This window comes from Zingiber officinale, chromosome 5B (assembly GCF_018446385.1).
Source record: "Zingiber officinale cultivar Zhangliang chromosome 5B, Zo_v1.1, whole genome shotgun sequence".
NCBI lineage: Eukaryota > Viridiplantae > Streptophyta > Magnoliopsida > Zingiberales > Zingiberaceae > Zingiber > Zingiber officinale.
Genome location: NC_055995.1, coordinates 75,157,656 through 75,166,880, shown reverse-complemented (window position 1 = coordinate 75,166,880; position 9,225 = coordinate 75,157,656). Strand labels below are relative to the sequence as shown.

General features: G+C 38.5%; 1 long non-coding RNA gene across 1 annotated transcript; it reads left to right on the top strand.

Moving 5' to 3' along the window:
* The first annotated feature begins 8,430 nt into the window (after positions 1–8,430).
* On the top strand, positions 8,431–8,922 carry LOC121987494. The gene is made up of 3 exons (XR_006113624.1): positions 8,431–8,514; positions 8,682–8,737; positions 8,856–8,922. It is a non-coding gene; the product is annotated as an uncharacterized LOC121987494 (long non-coding RNA).
* Positions 8,923–9,225: the final 303 nt, after the last annotated feature.

Sequence of the window (9,225 nt, the reverse complement as noted above, 5' to 3'; positions counted from 1 at the left end):
TTTTCGTTCTACTAGACTATTTTGTTGGGGGGGGGGGGGGGGGGGGGGGTCCTAAGGCATGAGTATTTGTGTTTATAGCCATTATTTTCACAAAATTCGATAAATTTATGGTTTTCAAATTCTCCCCCATGGTCACTTATAATTTTTTTTATTTGAGTGTCTTTTTCATTTTCTATTAATTTGCAAAAGATTTTTAAAACTTTAAAGGTTTCATCTTTATTTTTTATGAATTTTACCCAAGTAAATCTTGAGTAGTCATCGATTATTACTAAGCAATATTGGTTTTTGCTTAGTGATTTGGCTCTGTGTGAATCGAACAAGTCTAGGTGAAGGAGCTCAAGTATTGAAGTTGTTCTGTTTAGGTTGGTTAACTTATGATTTAACTTGGTTTGTTTACCTTGTTGACAAGCATCACAAGTTGAATTTTCAATAAATTTTAATTTAGACAGACCTCTAACTAAACCATTTTGACTCATTTTTGAAATGAGTCTAGTATGAGTATGACCCAGTCTCCTATGACACAATTCAGTTTCCACTTGTTGTGTCAATAGACACTCTAGTGAAGAGGTAGGTAGGTCTATTGTATAAATGTTTTTTTTCCAAATTCCCTTAAGTGTGATTTTAGTATTATTAATATTCTTAATTATGCATTCAGTTTTTGAAAAAATGACTAAGTATCCTGAGGCATACAACTGGCTAATACTAAGTAAATTGAAGCTAAATTGTTCAACCAATAACACTTTTCGAATATAAAAATCAGAATTTAATTGGATATTACTTGTACCGATTACCTTAAGGGTTCTGTCATTGCCGAACGCAACAGACCCTAGGTTCTTGAGTTTCAGTTTAGTGAATTTTAGTCTGCCTCTAGTCATGTATCTGGAGCATCCACTATCTACCATCCATTGATCCAAATCTTTATGTTCCTACATAAAGTATTTGATTTGAGTCAATTTAATGGATTAAGAGGATAGTTTGACTGAAAGTAACTTAATGTTCTATCTCACCCAGTCTAGATGATCAACCATGGTATTCCTATAGGTGTTTGTGAGATGGTTTATTAAGTTAATTGGTTTAAATTAATTTACTTTAGTTTATTAAGTTGATTAAGTTAGTTAAGTCGATTAGTTAAGTTAATTAGATTTTATTAAGTTAATTATTGATTAATTAGATTAAATTATTAAGTTAATTATTGATTAATTAGATTAAATTATTAAGTTAATAAGTTAATTATTGATTAATTAAATTATTAAGTTAATTATTGATTAATTAGATTATGAAGTTAATTATTGATTAATTAGATTAAATTATTAAGTTAATTATTGATTAATTAGATTAAATTATTAAGTTAATTATTGATTAATTAGTTTAAATTATTAAGTTAATTAGATTAGACTAAGTTCAACCTAGATCCATCTCACCCTATTCTAAGTTATCAATCAGGGAACCTTGAGTAGCTTTGTGATATGGTTATCTTAATTTAGATTATTTATAAAGATTAATTTACATTTGAGTTAAACTTAGGTTTTCCAATTGGTTAATTAAATATGCATTTCGAAGATTAGCTCCCAAGCTGTGGTGAGGCACTAGGCCTTCTTGGATATGGGATCATCCACCACTTCTAGACAGAGTCTTTCAAAGAAAACATATATTTAATTTTCCTTTTGAAACTCCTAGGTTTAACTAAACAAGTGTAAATTACACTTGAGTCCTTAAACTATCCTAATCTAAACATGCTTATAAAAAAAATAAACAAGCATCAAGCAATTTTTATCTATTTATTAAGATAGTTTTTCTATTGGCTCCCCCTGGATCATAGTCTCGATATGGTCTATCAAGGAAATGTACTTGATCCTTGGGGACCCAATATTGACCAAGTCCAACTTGATTGACCAAGTTGAACTTAGGTACCCATGCTTGGACTATCTTTATATTCGGTCTATTAATAAGCGATAAATAAGACTGATATTTCTTTTTAGCTTTAAATCCTAGTCCGGATCGATTGTATATGGCTTTCTGATTTCCAAGAATCAAATCAAGATTCTTGGAACCTAGTGTAAATCGTTCCAATGCAATTTTTAAATCCTTGACTTGAGTTTTCAGGCTGGAATTCTCTTCCTCAAGTTTTTGGACTTGAGTTGAGATTCCAGTCTAAACAGGGTCAGCCAATGATTCGATATTAGTCACTTCTTTAAGGGATGTTACTTCCTTTAGAAGCGACTTGATCCGAACATTAGACTTAGCTAGTTTGTGCATCGAATAGTTAATTAAATTATACAAACGTGTAGTACTTATAGAGGGGTTAGACCCTTCGGAAACAGATACGGATCTGTGCCTTCTCTCGGACTCAGCTTCTAATTCATCCTCGCTTCCGGATTCGTTGAGTTGGTCCCAGGCCATCATTGCCAGAAAACTCGTCTGCTCGAGTTTCTCGTCGTCGGACTCCTCTGAAGAAGACTTGTCCTAGGTTGCCTTCAAGGCCTTCTTTCTCCTTGGTTTCTTCATGTCTTTCTGGTTTGGACAGTTCGCCTTGATGTGCCCCATTTGGTTGCATCCGTAGCACGTCACCTCAACTTTTAGCTTTGAGTTTGGTTGGGTCTCCTTGGACTGGATCACCTTTCTAACATCCTTCTTGTAGAAGCCCTTCTTCTTTCTGTAGAGCTTCCTCACCAAGTTGACAAGTTCGGCCGTGAGCTCGTCGTCGTTGTCGTCCGAATCCGGTTCTTCTTCCGACTCTGGTTCAGTTCTGCGCCTTCTACTTGTACCTGTAACCAAAGCTATACCCTTCTCGGCTGGGCGTGCATTAGTCTGCTCATGCAATTCAAATTCAGAAAAAGTTCATCTAACTTTATTGACGAGAAATCCTTGGATACCTTGTAAGCATCTACCATGGATGTCCACAAGGTATTCCTAGGAAAGGCGTTGAGTGCATACCATATAACGTCCCTGTTCTCCACCCTTTGGTCGATTGCGTGAAGTCCGTTCAATAGGTCTTGTATGCGGGCATGCAGTTGTCTTGCCATTTCATTTTCCTGCAATTTAATGTTATATAGTTTATTTAAAATAAGGTCTCTCTTGCTTATCTTTGTGTCTGATGTGTTGGTGCGATTAGCACTAACGGTCTAACTCAAGTTTTGATGAATGACAAAATAGGTTAAGTTAGTTTCATTGTTATCTGACACTCTGATCGAGTGTGCAGGAGAAGCCCAGACAAGTAGACGAGCTGACTTGATGTCTGGCATGAAGCCCAGCTAGGTCGATGAGCCGACCGGATAGCTGGCACGAAGTCCAAATGGGTCGACGGGCTAATCGGACGTTTGGCACGAAGTCCAGCTAGGTCGACGGGCTGATCGGACAGCTGGCACGAAACCCAGATGGGTCGAAGGGCTGACCGGATGTCTGGCAGGTAAGTGGAGGTAAGCCACTGGTGTAACAACCCAAATTTCCTCATTCCAAGTCCTAATAGCATTTAAAAATATTTAGAAATACTTTATAAATATTCTAGAGATTTTTAGAAATTTTTAGAGTATTTTTATGTAATTTTTGGAGTTCGTTTGGTATTTTTACTAAACGAAAGAAGTTTCGACAAAAATAATGTCCAAGCCGAGATTCGAACCGGAGACCTCTGGCCGAGCCAACTCTCAAGCGAATCTGACTGACCAAGTGTCCAAGCGGGCGTTGCTAATTAAAAGGAGAACAAAATTTATTTAAGCAGTAGTTAGGGAAATAGAAAATAAATGGGAATAAAAAGTTCGGATGAGGAATGGAACCCGCGACCTCTGACCGGGGCGAAATGCGGCTAGCCAAGTGTTCAAGCAAGCGTTGCTGATTAAAGGAGGAGTGAAAATTATTTAAGTGGTAGTTAATAAACAAAAAATAAATTGGAATAAAAGGGTTGAGGTCGAGATTCGAACCCGCGACCTCTGACCCAGTCAAGATGTAGCAAAACGCCACTGACCAAGTGTCCCAGCGATCATTGCCGATTAATAAGGGGAATGAAATATATTTAAGTAATAGTTAATAGGAAACAGAAAATAAATGGGAATAAATGGGCGGCTGAGGAATCGAACCCGCGACCTCTGACCCGGTCAAGATGTAGCAAAGCGCGGCTGACCAAGTGTCCCAGCGAGCGTTGCCGATTAAAAAGGGGAATGAAATTTATTTAAGTAATAGTTAATAGGAAAACAGAAAATAAATAGGAATAAAGGGATGCAGCCGAGATTCAAACCCGCAACCTCCAACCCGAACCTTAAGCAGATCCGGCTGACCAAGTACCCAAGCGGGCAGTTCTATTTAGAAAAGATAGAAAAATTTATTTAATGAGTTAACAGAAATATTGAGTTATAAAAAGGGATAAGTTGATGTTCTGTTTTCCCGTGACCTAAATCATTCCACTACAAGAAAAACCCTCATAGTCATCGGTGGAACAACAACGATTTTAAGCAAAAACCGATGTCTTTGAGTATTTTACACCAGTTTTTCCAAAAATCGGTGTCTATAAACACAGATTTTCGCTCATAGACATCGGTTTTTTAAGCTGATGTCTATGAGCGCTTTTTTTTTTATTAATAGATATCGATTTTAACAGCAGTTTTTAAAAACCCGGTGTCTATGATAAAATAAAATAATTTAATTTTTCCACCAATACTTAGCCGAAATTTGCAACACTTCACTCTTTCCTCCAAACCTAAACCTATATCGCGCCGTCCTCCTCACCACACCACTTTCCTCCTCGCCGCTAGCTGCCCGACCATCTCTCTCAGCCTCATCTCCCTCTTCCCCTTCCTAGATTGACGCCCCCTCCTCTCCCGATCAGGATCAACACACGACGCCCTTACTTCTCCGTCCAACCGCATCTCCTCCAACTCCACCCTTAGGTTGAGAAGAGGAGCCCTTCATTTTATAGAAATGCTCACTGTTAAAAGGGAGACGTACAAAATTGTGCAAACTATAGGGGTATTAAACTAATGAGTCATACTATGAAACTTTGGGAAAAAGTAATAGAAAAAATATTAAGGAAGGAGACAACAGTGACAGAAAATCAATTTGGGTTCATGCCTGGAAGGTCAACAATAGAAGATATACATCTTCTTAGACAATTAATTGAAAAATATCGGGAGCAAAAACAAGATCTACACATGGTATTCATTAACTTAGAAAAAGCGTATGATAGAGTCCTAAGAGAAATTATATGGCGAATTTTAGAAAAGAGAGGTGTTAGCGTAACATATATTGAACTAATTAAGGATATGTATGAGGATGTAACGACCGGAGTAAAGACTTCAGGCGGAGTAACTGAAGCATTTCCAATAAAGATAGGGTTACATCAAGGATCAGCTCTAAATCCCTATCTTTTTACACTAATTATGGACGAACTCACTACGCACATTCAAGACACAGTATCGTGGTGCATGTTGTTTGCAGATGATATTATTTTGGTAGATGAGACACGTGAAGGAGTAAATGCTAAGCTAGAATCTTGGAGGGAAACACTAGAAGGGAAAGGTTTTAAGGTTAGTAGATTAAAAACAGAATATATGGAATTTAAGTTTAGCAATATTAGAAGTAATGAAACAATTGTTAAGATAGGAGAGGACGAGTTGCCTGGAACCGAGCGATTTAAATATTTAGGATCATTTTTACAAAATGATGGAGGGATTGAGAGAGATGTCTTACATAGAATACAAGCAAGATGGGTGAAATGGAGGGGAGCGTCGAGTGTTTTATGTGACCGTAAAGTACCTCTTAAACTTAAAGGTAAGTTCTATAAAACTGCAGTTAGACCTTCTATGTTATATGGAGCTGAATGTTGGGCTATGACTCGAGCACACGAGCAGAAGATGAGAGTTGCAGAGATGAGGATGTTAAGGTGGATGTGTGGGCATACGAAGATGGACAAAATAAGAAATGAGAGCATTAGAGAGAAAGTCAGAGTTGCATCTATTGAGGAAAAACTCCGAGAGACACGTTTAAGATGGTACGGACATGTACTTAGACGACCAATAAATGCTCCAGTTAGGCGATGTGAAACTATGATAAACATGCATATCAAACGAGGAAGAGGAAGACTAAAAAAGATTTGGTTAGCAACAATAAAACAAGATAAAATTTATTTAAATATAGATGATGATATAATAGGAGATAGAGCTCAATGGCGTAAAAGGATTCATACAGCCGACCCCATCTAGTGGGAAAAGGCTTGGTTGTTGTTGTTGTTGTTGTTGTGCTCGCTGTTAAAAGGGTAAGTCAGCGACAGCAGCGGAGCATCGGCGAAGGGTTCATTTTCTCTCTCTTCAAGACACTCGTTGCTTTGTTGCGGTGCTCTCTAACACATATTTCTCGTTTCCTGAGGAGGAATAATGGCTAGAAAAGGGCTTGATCATCTTGCATTTGTTATTCGTCGGCGATCGCCCTCAAATTGAAGAGGAGAGAGCCACCACTTCGCAACAGCTGCTCACTTCCCCTTTCTTCCTCCTCCTCCGCTCCTGGTTACGATATACTTTCCCTTATATTCTTGTACAAATGTTGCTCTCCATAAGGGAAAAAATAAGGGTTTTGTGGAAGCGATTTATGATTTTTGCACAGTGTTTCTTGTAGGCAGGAAAAAAAGAGGGGATTTCTCCCCCTCAAAACGAGTTGCTTTTGCTTTGATTTTTTATTTTTTCTGTCAATGTTTTGTTTTTAGAGAAAAGGGATTACTTCCCTAAAATCTACCCTTTGATTGATGGTTAGAAGTCTCTTTTCTTCCCTAAAATCTACCATTTCCGTTTGCATTTTCGGTCCTTTAATTTACTAAGCAACTAAAGTTTACCAACTTATCAACAGTTTGATTAAACAAGCTCACATTGGCTATTTGAGATCCAATCTCATGGAGCTTTTACTCACTTAAGCTGTTTTCCCTGTCTCAGCCCTCGCCGGAGAGAAGCGAGGTGCAGAATCGAAGACAGCGGTCGTTCCCGCCCCCGTTCGCGTTTCGCCTCCGATCCTCCTGGTGGCCGCCATCTCTAAACCCTAAAATCTCTTCTTTTGGTCGGCGCAATTCGATCTCTCTTCAAAACACATTTTTTTCCCTTTTCGCCAGAGAATAAGAAGCCAGCTCCATTCGACGGCGACGAGAGGAACAAATCCGCGAGAAAATTCACCTTCAGAGATCTCGCCGCGACCACTCACAACTTTAGGGAGGCGAATCTGATCGGAGAAGGCGGCTTCGGGAGAGTCTACAAAGGGTGATTCAATTCAGACTAGGCAAGTTGCTCACTCCTACTCCCCTCCTCCTTGCTTCTGCCATCTTGCGGCTTCGTCTGAACACCGGAACTCGGAAACCAGATTGTGGCCATCAAGCAACTTAAGCAGGATGGTTATCAGGGGAGCAACAAGTTCCTGGTGGAAGTCCTAATGCTCACTGTGCTGCGGCATCCCAATCTTGTGAACCTGATCGGCTACTGCGCCGAGGGAGATGAGAGGCTGCTAGTTTAAGAGTACATGTGCAAAGGAACCTTGGAAGACCACCTATTTGGTAAGTTCTCTGCTACTTGTTTGATTATCCAAGTCTGAGATCGACTGTTTAACACTTGTGGTGGAGGTGGAGGAATCCAAGGCCAACAATATTCTTTTAGTCATTTGTTAAATCTTTGGGTTTATGCAAATCTGACTCCTGACAAGGCGCCGATCGATTGAAACACACGAATGAAGATTGCTCTCGGTGCTGCAAAGGGGCTCACATACTTGCACGATGTTGCAAACCCTCCCATAATTTACAGGGATATGAAACGTGTTGTTGGATGAAAACTTCAACCCCAAGCTGTCTGATTTTGGACTTGCTAAACTTGGGCCTGTCGGCGACAAAACACCTATTTATCTTAGCTTATAGTTCAGAAATTGAAACCTACTTCTGTGCCTTTGATGTTGAAATTCTTATTTGCTCTTCACCATTGTTTCTTCTTATGTGGAAATTGAAACCACGACTTGTATTTCTCTTTAGAAGATACACTTGAAATGCACTATATATGGTCAATTCTCATAACTGATTGTTTGCCAAGACTATAGAAGATGAATGTAGACTCCATTAAGTATCCAGTTTAAAGCAAAGGATCTCCATGTGCGTGTATTTTAATTGCATAATTTTAACCCTTCTAATACCATTGTGTTGCAGGTGCGGACACTGCAAGAAGCTTGCCCCTGAATATGAAAATCTTGGATCGAGCTTTAAAAAGGCTAAATCTGTTTTGATTGGGAAGGTTAGCATCGTTCTAAATCAGGCCAAGAAGCATCATCTCTTTTACTGAATAGAACATGCTCAGATTCCTTTTTTGGTTTTATCTTTTTTGATCATTTTGAGTCTAAATGTAGCACACTACTAGTGTGCTATACTGCCATGTAGTGATTGGGCTTAATTTACCTTTTTTTGTTGTTATATTTAGGTGGACTGTGACATAAGAGCATATGCAGCAAGTATGGAGTGTCAGGATACCCAACAATTCAGTGGTTTCCTAAAGGGTCCTTGGAACCAAAAAAGTGAGTATGATCCTGTCCTGGAATTAGATACATCATTTTGGTTTTATGTTTTTCTTTAATCTTTCGCAGAACAGTCTTCTTTACATATGATGCATAATAAATATGAACAATCATGCAGATGTGAAGGTCCACGAACTGATGCATAATAAATATGAACAATCATGCAGATATGAAGGTCCACGAACTACAGAAGCACTTACTGAGTTTGTGAATACTGAAGGGGGTACATTACAAATTATATTTACTAAAAATTCTTGAAATGCCAATTTTAGATATGGTCAAATATTATTCTTTCACCTGAATTAATTTGTTACCTTTTATTTGTGGGCTTATTGTTGTAGGAACAAATGTGAAACTAGCAACTATCCCTTCTAATGTAGTAGTATTGACTCCAGACATTTGATCAGATTGTTCTTGATCTAAATAAAGATGTTCTTGTTGAATTCTATGCACCATGGTTAGTGTATTTGCAGAGGTTCTTTTTTTTCTCTCCATTTGTAGCATTAGATACTTTTCCTTATCCACTGTAGACGACTAAGTTTCTTATCTTCAAACAGGTGTGGCCACTACAAGCATCTTGCTCCTGTGATCTTTGCTTGATTCCTTGGTCCGGTTGATCCAGTAGGTTGTTGTTCTGTGGTGTTCTTGATTCAGTTCACTTGGTCCAGCAATACTCCAACCAACAGCTCCCCTACTTCCAACAGATCACCT